Below are 13965 nucleotides of genomic sequence, written 5' to 3'. Positions count from 1 at the left end.
TAGTTGCCTAACGGTTTTTTGTCTTCGTCGTATATGACGAGATTTACCGTTATACATAACACTCCCAGCCCTTCCAATTGCTGCTTGGGTATCACAATATATGTATATTGGTGCCAACGGTTTGGGCCAAAATGGAATGTCTTCAAAGAAATTCCGGAGCCATTCAGCTTCTTCACCGGCTTTATCTAAGGATATGAACTCAGCCTCCATTGTAGAGCGGGCAATACATGTTTGTTTGGACGACTTTATAGATACTGCTCCTCCGCCAATAGTGAATACATATCCACTTGTGGACTTCGAATCAGTTGAACCGGTGATCCAATTTGCATCACAATATCCTTCAATCACCGCAAGATATTTACTGTAGTGCAAATCAAAGTTTTGGGTATGTTCTAAATATCCCAAAACTCGTTTCATTGCCATCCAGTGAGATTGACCTGGATTGCTCGTGTATCGACTCAGTTTACTTATAGCACAGGCTATATTTGGTCGTGTACAATTCATGATGTACATTAAGCATCCCAACACACGAGCATAATCCAATTGTGATATGCTTTGGCCTTTATTCTTTGTTAATGCAAGATTCACGTCAATTGGAGTCTTTGCAACTTTAAAGCCTAAGTGCTTGAATTTTTCAAGTACTATCTTAATATAATGAGATTGTGACAATGCCAGACCTTGAGGAGTCTTTTGGATCTTAATCCCCAGAATTAAATCCGCAACTCCCAAGTCCTTCATATCAAACTTGCTAGTTAGCATATGCTTAATAGTCCTTAATAGCATACGCAACTCCCAAATATTTGGGAATCTATATCCAAACGGATCCTTAGTGTCTAGTGTCTAGTCAACTGGTTTACTTTTATTGAATTAAATGGTTGGTCTGAAATGCAAAGGCTGGTTCTTTCAACAACAGGAAATCCAATCTTATTTGAGTTGGTCCTAAGAATTAAAAACATTATGCAGTATTATAAAGAGAAATTTTCATAAAGCACTATCTTTTAATAGTAATTAGCCATCTATAGATATCATTTGCTATATTACGGATTATAGATACTTTTTCTGTGGTTATAAGATGTATTTGATGTATTTAAGCTATTGTATTCATAAATACAATAGCAAAAATAGGCGTTAATCAGGGAAGTACAGCTAATCAGTTGCTGTATTCGAGTGTATTCGACTGTATTCATGGAGTGAAACATGGGATTACAGCTGGACAAATTATTATATTCTTATTGTATTCAACTGTATTCACAGCGTGAAATAGGGGATTACACTATTATTAAAGTGGAAAGTGAATCAATTAACATAATAGACTCCTAATATAACTCAACAAACTCAATTATAACATACAAATTTTGTATTTTCAGTTATAAAAAAGATTTTCAACCGAAAAATACCCTAAAAATATAGCAATCTTCAGAGAAATTATATAATACATTCGAATACATAAATTATATTAATTAGAAAAATATATGAATACATTCATGACATATAACGAGACAGTGAATACAATTAAATACATAGAATACAACGGGATACATTGAAATACAATGAAAAAAAAGACAGTGAATACAATGAAATACATGGAATACAAAAAAAAAAAGACAATGAATACAATGAAATACATGAAAATACATTGAAATATATTAATAGAAAATAAGTTTCTTAGCCCCAAACTCCGTCGTCTTTGTTCAAGAACAAACCCTAATTTCCAACAAATCCGCCGTAGCAACGTTTGAAGATACAACACGCGACACCTTTGAGATTTGAAGGTACAACACGCGTCTTCTTATTTTCATTACTTGCTTTTAGTGATTTGGTTAGGGATTTGATTTTCTTTTGGTGACCTTAACAGAAAATTCTCCTTTCTTGATCTCCTAAAATAACTCATAGCTACCAAATCCACCATCATTATCCCAATTGTCGCAACCATTGCTATAAACCCTGCAAAAGGGAAATCATCCCACGGTTTTTCAGGAAGGCAAGGGCTAGACAAGCTCTCGGATGCATCGGGCAATATATGAACGAAACCCATGGCGAGAATTGATGACAGAGAAATCGCAATTCAAATATTTGGTGCAAGAATTGATCGGAATAAAAAGAAAATAGTGTGGATGAGAGGAATTTTGAGATTGAGTATCGTGTTTTCAGAGAATGGGGGAAGAGAATGAGATGTATCAAAGTAGAGAGAGAAAGAAAATAGTGTAACTGAATAGCGTATTTAGTGGCTTAGGGCTAGGAGGTAACCAAAATTAAATATTTTGCTATAAATCTTAAAAGGTATCTATAGAATATAATTTTTTTAAATGGTATTTATTTAAAATAAATAAGGTGTTAACCTTTGCTGTAGGAGGTAAAAATGAGCAAAACGAAAGAATGAAACTTAACTAGAGTGCTATTGATCACCAATACGAAGTAACTAAATGAAGGATATCTGCATTTCTTTCTAAATGGAGGAGCTCTGCATTTTATGTTTGAATATATAATGCACTTCTATAACTTATGTGACACCGTGTTTTTTATTAGTTCGTTAAAAAAAATAACACATATGTATAAATAAAAGTAATTTAACTTTATAGTCACATTTTAAGCTTAATAAAATCTTTTTATAGGCATATTAGCACGCAAATATTATGACATCTAAAAAAAGAAAGAATTACAAAAAAATACATACGAGTTTACACCATAGTAAAAAAAATGGCCCATATTTTTAAGTTTTATACTACCTGGCTCATATTGTACATATTTTGAAAGCATTAGCAAATTTAAAATCTGTGTTTTTACAATCATTGTTTCTAAAAGCTATGGAGTTAAATCTGAGCTCTCACAACCATTGCTTTCACTCTCTCTTCTTCTCACATCTTGAACATATGCTTCAAGGGGCAGTGTATTTTCTGCTTCTCCCCCTGTTTGCAATGTCAGAAAATTGAAGAGTAGAAATTCACCATTGAAGGTCATTCAAAGCTTTGCTTTTGAAAATAGGATTTTTTGAGTTTATTAGTTGTTTGGATTGGGTGTTGTCCCAATTGATTGAAAATATCAAAAGGAGTTCAAAATTTAAATTGAAGTGATTTGAAGTAGATTTGAGCAAGATTTGAGTTAAATTTCAGAAAATACGCAAGGTAGAAGGCGAAGTCAGTTTTTTGTATAATCTTGTATAATAGTGTATATGAGTGTATAAACACATCTTATACACTTTTATACAAGCGTCTGTAGACGAACTTCTTTCACGATTTTCAGTTATAATTCTTGTTCAAAACCAGTCCAAAACTCTATTAAATGACTTCAAATTTCATATACAACCTCCTTATACTATTTCTAATAAGTCTAGATAAAACCCACTTTAAATTTCTCACAAAATCAAATTCGAAATTTAAACCTACATATTTAAGCTTGTTAAAAATCTAAATTTTCACCACCCAAATAGATTTGGTTTGTTGAACTAATATTTGAGCCACAATTACTGATTCAAGAATTAACTTAAAAGCTTGAGCAATCTTTTTAAAAATTAAATAGTAATTTCGAGAATCTATTGAAGTTGAATGTTTAGCCTATTATTTTTGGGCTAGTTGGTTGTAAATTAAAATATGAGCTATAAAATTAAAAAGTAGGAGTCCAGTTATTCTTATGTGAATTTTTCCAAAAAAAAAATAATACATAACCATACAAAACTATTTTATAATTAAGACTATAAATATAAAAATTTCCATCAATTTCTTAAAAAGAAAAAATCCGTCAGACGGAGGGAGTAGTAGTAAAATGAGAGACTCATCGATGGCCGTTGGATCAGATTAATCCAGCGATGCTCTTTTCCTATATTTAACAATTGTAGTTCTGAACCCATGAAAGTTTGGGAGAGAGTGGTAGAAATGAGAGTGCGAAGGACGGTGTCTATTTCAGACAACCAGTTCGGGTTCATGCCGGGGCGATCTACCACAGAAGCTATCCACCTTATTAGGAGGATGGTGGAACAGTACAGGGATAGGAAGAAGGATCTCCACATGGTGTTTATTGATCTGGAGAAAGCGTACGATAGGGTTCCTAGGGAGGTCTTATGGAGCTGCTTAGAGGATAAAGGGGTCCCGGTTGACTATATTAGGGTGATTAAAGACATGTATGCTGGAGCTAAGACTCGGGTTAGGACAGTAGGAGGCGACTCTGAACACTTTCCAGTTATTACGGGGTTGCACCAAGGGTCTGCGCTCAGCCCATTCCTATTTGCCCTGGTGATGGATGCACTGACTCATCATATTCAAGGGGAGGTGTCATGGTGCATGCTATTTGCTGATGACATTATTCTAATTGACGAGACACGAGGCGGCGTCAACGAGAGGCTAGAGATTTGGAGACATGCTCTTGAGTCTAAAGGTTTCAAGTTGAGCAGGACGAAGACGGAATACCTCGAGTGCAAATTTGAAGTTGAGCCGACGGAAGAGGGAGTTGAAGTGAGGCTTGACTCTCAAGTCATTCCCAAGAGGGGTAATTTCAAGTACCTTGGATCGGTTATTCAGGGGATCGGGGAGATTGACGAGGATGTCACACACCGTATAGGGGTGGGGTGGATGAAGTGGAGGTTAGCGTCGGGAGTCTTGTGTGACAAGAAAGTGTCACCGTTACTAAAAGGTAAGTTTTATAGAGCAGTGGTTAGGCATGCCATGTTATATGGAACTGAATGTTGGCCGGTAAAGAACTCACACATCCAGAAGATGAAAGTAGCAGAGATGAGGATGTTGAGGTGGATGTGCGGGCATACAAGGATGGATAAGATTAGGAATGAAGATATTCGATAAAAGGTGGGCGTGACCCCCATGGAGGACAAGGTGCGGGAAGTAAGACGCTCAGATGGTTCGGGCAAATTCAGAGGAGGGAGCACTGATGCACCGGTGAGGAGGTGTGAGCGACTGGCTGTAGTGGGCACGCGGAGAGGTAGAGGGCGACCTAAGAAGTATTGGGGAGAGGTGATCAGACAGGACATGGCGCGACTTAGGATTACTGAGGACATGGCCCTTGACAGGGAATTATGGAGGTCGAGCATTAAGGTTGTAGGTTAGGGAAAGTTGTGAATATTTCTACAGCACAATAGAGTGAGACTAGCCAGTTAGGAGTTAGACTAAGAATGTCATTGGTCGTCTATTGATGCAGGGCTTTACCTGCTAGTTTTACTATACCAGCCATCTATTTCGTATTTCGTATTCTGTATTTCATATCTCTTATATTGCTGTTATTTTATTATGCATTTTTATGGTACTAATATATCGGCTCCTGTTGCTTTTTTGAGCCGAGGGTCTCCTGGAAACAGCCTCTCTACCCTTCGGGGTAGGGGTAAGGTCTGCGTACATATTACCCTCCCCAGACCCCACCTATGGGATTATACTGGGTCGTTGTTGTTGTTGTTGTTGTTGTTTGCCTGAATAATCACGGTTCAAAATTCTTCCCTCCTGTTTTTTTTTCCTTTTGCAGTAAATTAATCTCTTTTTTACTGAATCTTCACAGTAAATGTAGGCTTTTTGCCTCTTATCTATTTTTTTGAGTAATATTCAAACTGGCTAATTTTGAAATTACTGCTCAAAACCCTAATATTTTGTATCCTTCGAATGAATTGGTGCAAAAAAGAGGATTTTAAACTATGAATGTTGAAGTTTAATCTTTCCATTTTTCCGGGGGTTTTATATTGCTTTATCTTATCGTGATATTTACTAATATGACATTTTGTATTTTGGTCATTTGATTGTATTGAAATTTGCACATTGTGAATTGTTTAGGATTTAAGGTTAGTTGAAAATGTTTTTCTATTACTATTGCCACCTTCGAAGTGCATAAAGACACGGCTTCATTGTTTATCTCATGCTCAAATATATAATAAGGTCACTTAGCTCAAAGTCTATTTGTAAAATTGATAATGGTGGTGTCGGGCCAGCTTGTGTACACCTCGACTAATTCCATGCGATACTCGTTACTTACCAACAACAACGGGTGCCAGGTATCCATCTGTTAGACCTCCGCCAATTGAGCTCGACTTGACAACAAGAGTGTTGTCATGAGGCAACAAGAGTGTTGCAAAGCTAGGTGCACCAGCAGCACCAATGTCAAAAATGGGAAACGGGCTAGTGATGGCCAAGGCTTTGACGGAGGTGAGGCAGCTTGGCAAGGGCTTGACAATGAGTTGCAGGCTAAGGATGACACTTAATCATGGCAAAGACATCAAGGCATGAGGCAGTGTTGCCAAGGCAAGGCAAAAACGGATGGGCAAAGGCAGGCTAATGTGCAACGGGAAGGCAGTGCGCGGGCAGACTTGTCATGGCATTGAGTTGCGGCAAACGGGCCAAGTTTGTGGGCGATGGCAAGGCAAATTGCGGCACAATGCAGCTGGATACAATGGCATTGGCGCGTGGTCCAGGCCATGGCACGAAATTGGGCAGCAAGTCTTGGATTGACAAAGTCAAAGGCGGTTATCGGCATATGCTGTGCACATGGGCAGCAATTTAGCCTTGTCCAAAAAGCTCGCAGGAGTTAGCACATTTTTGGGGGCCATGATCTCATTATCTTTAGCATAATTTATATGATCCTAGTAGTTGGGGGTGTCAACTACACTAAGCTAAAGTAGTGGGCTGAGTAGGCAAGTGCCTAAGCCTAAAAGTAGGCAACTATTGTGTAAATGGGGTTGGTTCATGTATTATAAATGGACAACACCCTTTCCGTTTAGAGAATAGAGTGAAAAACGTGTAAGAGTATACAAGTGAGTTAGGAAGGAGTCCTAAATATGTTTTCAAGAGTGAAAACAAACTAAGGCTAAGAGTAGTCTTGTGAGGGTCAAGAGTGATCTTCATTTTGTACGCGGATGTACTTCGAGTTTGAGTTTTCTTTGTATTCTCGAGTTAAATACAAAGTTGGGAAAAGAGTTTCCTGTATATTGTGCCTTTTGTTTACTTTAATTTTCTGTCCCTTCATCTATTTTTCGTTGCCTAAAATCAGTCCAAGCTTACTACGTTGAAAAGCTGCATAAATAAATGAAAGTCCAAAGTTGCAGAATTTTGGCCGAGTGTTGGAGCAGGCTGAAGTCAAGTCGAGACTTGGCTGCCGCGCGGGCTGTTTTTGTGTGACATAAAATACGCCTGTGACACCATCCACCAAGGCTTGGATAGATGATAAGAGTCGCCTAATGAGTTTTTGCCTCGGTTGGGATTTGAACCTGACACCCGATGGTTCTCAATCCACTTCATTGACCCTAGGCCACACCATCATTGGGTCAGAACAGGGGAATTATACTAGTGAAATCTCTTAATACATTAAAGAAACACATGTTTAGACAATCTAAGATCCTACTGGCAAGAAGGAACCCTAAAAGGCGAGTGAATTTAAGCTCTAGAGGCTCATTTAAGTAGTGGAAGAGGTTAATTATCCCTCCTCTCCCCCCAACCCCAATCCCCCACAGGAGAAAAGGACAGTGGAGGTTAAATGTCCAGAGTAGAGGAGTCATTTATTTCTGAATATGTACTGATCTCGATGATGAGGCTTTGCTGCTGAGTGCTGAAATTTACTAATGGTATCTTTCGGAATGGTTGAAGATGGCTGCTTTTTGAGCACATATATAAGATTTGCTACTTCTTTTTTATATAGATTGAAAAAATCAAGTAACTACTCCGAGGGCTTTTATTTGCTGAAACCATATTTGGTGTACATATTAAAAATCATGTTTGTTGTTGGATTCCACTGGGTTTGTTGCTGTTTTTTTTAATAAAAAATCATGTTTGTTCCTATGTAGTTTATCACTTTTCAAAACATTCAATTGTCATAAAGCAGAATCTTACATTGTGCTTGCCTTGATTCTGGTTTCTTTCTTTTTTTCCTTATAGTTTTCCCAGGATTTTAGGCATGGCTCTAATCTAGAATTGTGAATAAGAGGTTTCCTCCTAACACTGAAATCTCTCCCAGTAAAGATGGTAGTGGGGACAATATGAAGAATAGCTTGCGGGTGAGTTAAACAATACTTTTGTTTGCTCTTCTATTACATGAAAAGACAATTAAATTTGAGTTGCTTTTGGAAAATGCACCTAGGATAAATTAGTGTCCTTTTTTTTTTTGGCAATCCGCTAGGCAAGCGCATAAGGTTAAGTTTTTTATTAATAAAAGAACAGAAAAATACAACAAATAGGAAAAGTACAAATAAGGGGGACAATAGCACCAGTATTGTTACCCATATGCCTTGGCTATATAATCACTCCTCTGCGCCTCACACTGCCTTATGATGACAGCCTCATGTAGAGGATTCATGGTGTAGCTGTCGGCAACGTCTCACGAGGGCATATAATCTCATAACCGTGTGGATATTTTCCAAAAGCATAGGACCAAGGCAACACAAACCGGGCTAAACCTTACCTTACTAATCCTATTGAGGCAAATAAAAAGCCTCGCTTACTAACAAGCATGTAAAAAGAAAGAACTGGAAAGAACCAAATATTTAATGATCATCACAGAGTTTATAACATACTCTGTGATGATATTACAAACGAGTATACTAACATAATGGTAGAATAAAATGATGAAGGAATTAAAATGTTGACCCTTCTTGTCCGAACTTGTAATTTCTTCAATTTGTAACTCTTTTTCATCACACTCCCAATTCTTCAAGATGTATTCAAAATTCATGATTTCTTTTTTGAACGATTCGACTTTGTTGATGTAGTTGGGGCGGCCTTCTTTTGTTTGACAACTCTCAATGGAGGTCGCCTAACATTTAAAAAATCACTAACCTTGTCATCCCAACTATTCTTCCTTGTATGAGATTTGCAAATTTTTCCACTATGCATTGTCACACCTCCTTTTTCGCCCGCGCCCCGCAAAGGGGCGTAAAAGGGAGTTTTCCCAATTAAAGGACAATCGAAACGAGATTTATTATTTAATTCAGAGTCGCCACTTGGGAGATTTATGGTGTCCCAAGTCACCGGTGAATCCCGAATCGAGGAAAATATTGACTCTGTTTAACAGTCCGCGAACCAGAAATTTGAGTAAGGAATTCTGTTAACCCAGGAGAAGGTGTTAGGCATTCCCGCGTTCCGTGATTCTAGTACGGTCGTTCAACTGTTATATTCGGCTTAATTATCTGATTTTTATACAATTATGAACCTATGTGCAAATTTTAACTTTTGACCGCTTTTATTATTATCATTATTATTTTAACAGAGAATTGCAACGTTGTGAAAACGTATCTCGAACCACGTCACATCAATGTACCCGTGGTTATCGACACACTTCGACTCCGTTGGGATTTAGATTTGGGTCACATAAATGTGCACCCGAGTTTAAGAAAGTAAATTATTAAAGGCGCGCCTAAAGCGACTAGCGGATTATCATTTTGGGGAAGGCCATGAACTTTTGCTAAACAGCCCATCCCGAAGTCTAAGGAATTTTACAAACACTTATAGAGGGCCCCACAACTTGTGTATTTTTGTTTGTCGAGGCTCGTCTCATATTTTTAAAAGGAATTTGCAACGTCGTGGAAATGCATCTCGAACCACGTCAATCGATGTACCCGTGATTAGCAACACATTTCGACTTCATTGAGATTTGGATTTGGGTCACATAAATGTACACCCGAATTTAAGAAAGTAATATTATTTAAAGTACGCGCCTAACAGTGACTAACGCGTTATTACTTTGGGGAAGACCGTGAAACTGGCTAAACGGCCCATCCTGAATTCTATGCATTCATGATATCCATTTGATGAGGGCCCCGCAGCTTGTGCGTTTTATCTGGCGAGGCTCGTCTCATTTTTATTTAAAAGGGTAAACCTAAAGCAACTATGATTTGCTATTTTTATTGTCTCTAAAGTAAAAGGAGAAGTCCTAATTAATTACAAGCGTGCAATGTCCCAGCTTTTGTTTGTTCGAAACAACAACTTAACAGTGGTGCACCTCAACGACAATACATAACTTTATTTTAATTGACAGACGTGAACTCCCAAAATTCCTAAACTAATTTATCATACCCATTAACTGTTACGAACTATGGGTTTTAATGAACCGATTTAGTGTAAATGATCCTTTCTTTTCCTGACTTTTAACTATTTTCAACACTAATCTACCAAGGACATTTCAGGTTTTGCTTACTATCGAATTCAGAAAATGTTATTCAACGAAGACATCCTAATACACTGGCATGATTAATGATAAAATTACTAGCAAGTAGGGTGAATATTACTAGATCAGCTCGTGAATTGGAATCTTATTACAAGTTCATTACTCTTTTAACCTGACCTTAATCTAGACCTGCCTATTACTGATGACATTCGAGTTCCTCCAAACTGATTCAACGATCCCATTTTCACAAACCTGTTGGACTGACTACACTTCATGCCATTCCAAGGATTCAATTTAACATTTTTCAATGTTATACAATGCTTAACAGATAACCCATCTTAAAAACAGTTTTGATTATACACATAACTACTATCTATGTAACAGGAAAACATCTAAACTAACATCAATTAAAATGCAGGCAGTCCTCAGTTGATCAATAAATGTGTTCGAACATTTCCTTTCAAACTTCAACGAGCTTACATCAATGTAGTTCAGAGTAGTGTACCTGGTATTGGAATACAAGAAGAAGAAGATCAGCAGAGTAGTATGTAACCCAGCGACAGCAGCAATAACCAGCAACGACCAACAGAAATAACTCAGTAACAGATTTAAAAGGAAACAGCAGAATTCCAGCAATATCAACAACAACACAAACACTCAGTACCCGACCCCAAAGCAGCTTGATAGCAACCAAATACCAATCAAAATACAAGCCGAAACACCCCTAGAATTCAATAATCAAAGGGAAAACTCGAAAATACAATTCCACAGTTAAGCTGGAGCTCTTTTCAGTCTCAATGGAATAATACTAGTTGAACTAGGCTCACTCTTAAGACTCTTCTAGCTTTTCAGAATATCCAATACCCTCAAGATTTTCAGAATGTTTTTCTCCTCTGAAGTCTGCCCCAAAAAGAAGAGGCCAGACCAGACTAAGAAAAGATAAAGAGAACTCCTCTTTTTTGCTCCCAAAAACCCACATTTTAGCTGTGTAAAAAATTGTATTCTGTAAAACCTGTCCTCTCCAGATTTTTAGCCTCTATCCTCTGTAAAAACTCTCAGCCCCTTTTCTATCTATAAATGACTCTATTTATAACCAAACACTGACCCTGCCCCCACCTTATCAAATTTTCTGCCCATGATATTCCCTTACAGCCCATTATCAGGTATCTTGTGCCAAAAGGTATGGGCAGCTTATAATATTCCCTTAATCCCCATGATATTATGTTTTGTTTCCCACTAATACTAATCAATTCATTAGTTTAATGGTATTTTAATACTTAGTTGACAAAACACTCAAACCACCTATTTCTACCTGTTTTCAATTCCAAAACTACCCCCTAAAGTCCTGAAATAACTGCCCTACCCACTCCCTTTCACTCTGCATTGAACCTTTCTAACCTATTCAAATCCACCCCTAACTAAAACTGAATCCAACTAACCACAAAAACTATAACCAATTCAAATCAGTTAGTCATTCAAGCTATTGAATCAAATGGCCTTAAAATGAAGATTAAGGGTTCATGGCAGCATATATTGAACTAACTATATTGGTGAACCAATCATATTTAGCTCAGCAACAGATGAGATGGAATCAACTGGCTGAGCATATGCCTTAATCAGATTGAAATACACAAGAAGAAACAATCAACAGGGATTTAAGGGTATTGACAGATTCAGGATGACAAATGACCAATAAATTCAATTTAATGAACTGAATATACCAACAGGCTCAGTTCTAAGTTCAAATATACCAACGAGCTTATTTTAGTACAACCTTAGAACACAAACGAGGCAAGAGGGGAAACAGACAGGCATGAACCAAAAATTAGACTATTATCATGCTAATCTAACATTCAAGCCTACCAGATTAATTGACGACACTTATTCAATCGATTACACAAATTATAACACATAACAATCGACAACAACAAAAGCAATGATAAAATTTGGACCAAATAAAAGGTCTGATGGAGAAGGACAGAATCAATCGACAACAATTGAAAAATCCATAAAGCTACACTAATCAAAGTAAACAGAATAACCAAACCCAAAACGGAACGAACAAGAAAGGGAAAATACCTCAAGCTTTCTAGGAAACATGGATGACCCTGATTCGAATTCAAACTTGAACTGTTTGAGGTCAAACGGACCTTAATCGAGTGTTCTCAACTGAGAACACTTCGACTAAAGTCGGTTAGACCCCAAACCCTCCTTCAGTTGGGACAGATTTCAACCTCTAGCTTTTTAGGGTTCTTGGGGGTTTGATTTAGAGTTCGAGTGGTTCTGGTCTAATTCGAACCAAACCCACAGTTTGAGTTTGGGACTGGTTGGGGTAGATCTAGTTTTGCTCGAATCTTCGATTGAAGATTCGAGAAGCTGGAGGTAGATTCGAGGCAAACGGTTAGCAGATCCATAACGAGGGTGGTCAGGGGGTGCCTTGATGTGAGTTTGGGACTGATTGGGGTGGGTTTCAAGTTTGCTCGAATCTTCGATTGAAGATTCAAGAAGCTTCAGTCCGATTCGAGAAAAATGGTTACGGGATTCTTGGAGAGGGCAGTTAGGTGCTCTAGGGGTGTTGGTTTCATGGTCATCGGCATCGTTGCCGCCGGCTTTCAGGCGAAAGGGTTTCAGGGCGGCTAGGGTTTGGAGGGTTGTTGGGTTTGTTTCTGAGGGAGACGATGGACAGGGATGTTGCTTAGGGGGGGTGTGAGGTGATGGGTTGAATTTATATACGGAGGGGGTGGTTTGATCCTGGCCCTCGGATCAAGCATGATCAACGGCCTGGATCAATTCACTTAACGAGCACGGCGTCGTTTGGAGTAGTGCTGGGGCGGGGCCGATCCGAGGGCAGGTGGGTCGGGTTGTGGGGATTGTTCTGAGGCGTTGGATCAAATGAACTGAATGGCCTGGATCTGCCGGCTATATACGACGTCGTTTAGATAGATCTGGGGATTGACTGGACCGTTTGATCGAGTGAGATCAACGACCCAGATTTTCCATGCCCTAAACGGTGTCGTTCCATTCGTTCCCAAGGCTGGCTGGGTTGGACCGGGCAAGAGGGTGTTTCGACTGGGCCTGGACTCTCTTTTACAATTGGCCCAGTCCGATTTTCTCTTGTTTTCTTCTTTTTCTTTTATTTTCTTTTTCTTTTAAAAACTAAAATTCTAAGTTGAATTATAAATCAAATTAACTTATTAAAATACTAATTAGCTCTTAATAATAATTATCAAACATGATTAAGTACCAATAAAATATAAGATCCCACAACTAGACCTTAAATGCCTAAAATGCAAAGTACATTATTTTTTGTGATTTTTTCATTTTTGACGAAACAACAATTTTCTGATTAACTAAACAAATGTAGAATCAAATCCTAAATGCAAATGCCATATTTTTGGTATTTTATTCTTAATTTAACAAATAAACAGGCACGAACAAATGCAAACAATACAAAATTCACAACAATTGCAAACAACACAAGATTTATTTTATTTTGAATTTTCTGGGAGTAGTTCTCGTAGGGCAAAAAATCACGTGCTCACAGCTGCCCATTTTTGTCCGAAAACACGAAGGGTTTTCGTGCAAAGATAAACCGAGCGGATACGAGCGACTTTTGCCCGTTGGACTACTCTGCGTGAAGCATTTTTTGAAAGACTTAACCGAACCTTTGCTTCGAAGGTTTCTTACATATCCCTGGCTAAAAGGGAATCAGGTTAATGTAGTTCGGGAAGTTTTGGGTAGCTGGGACTACCAAGGGATTGCCTTTTGTTATTACTGCTGTTGCTGCTGATGTTACCTCTTACTGACCTCCTTATTACACCTTGATGAAAGATAAAGAAATTATACTAAGCTATGATCTATGCATTACAAAAATTTATTCTCAAACTT

The sequence above is a fragment of the Nicotiana tabacum genome, chromosome 20 (assembly GCF_000715075.1).
Source record: "Nicotiana tabacum cultivar K326 chromosome 20, ASM71507v2, whole genome shotgun sequence".
Classification (NCBI taxonomy): domain Eukaryota; kingdom Viridiplantae; phylum Streptophyta; class Magnoliopsida; order Solanales; family Solanaceae; genus Nicotiana; species Nicotiana tabacum.
The sequence above is the reverse complement of the archived record's forward strand: the minus strand, read 5'-3'. Positions refer to the sequence as shown.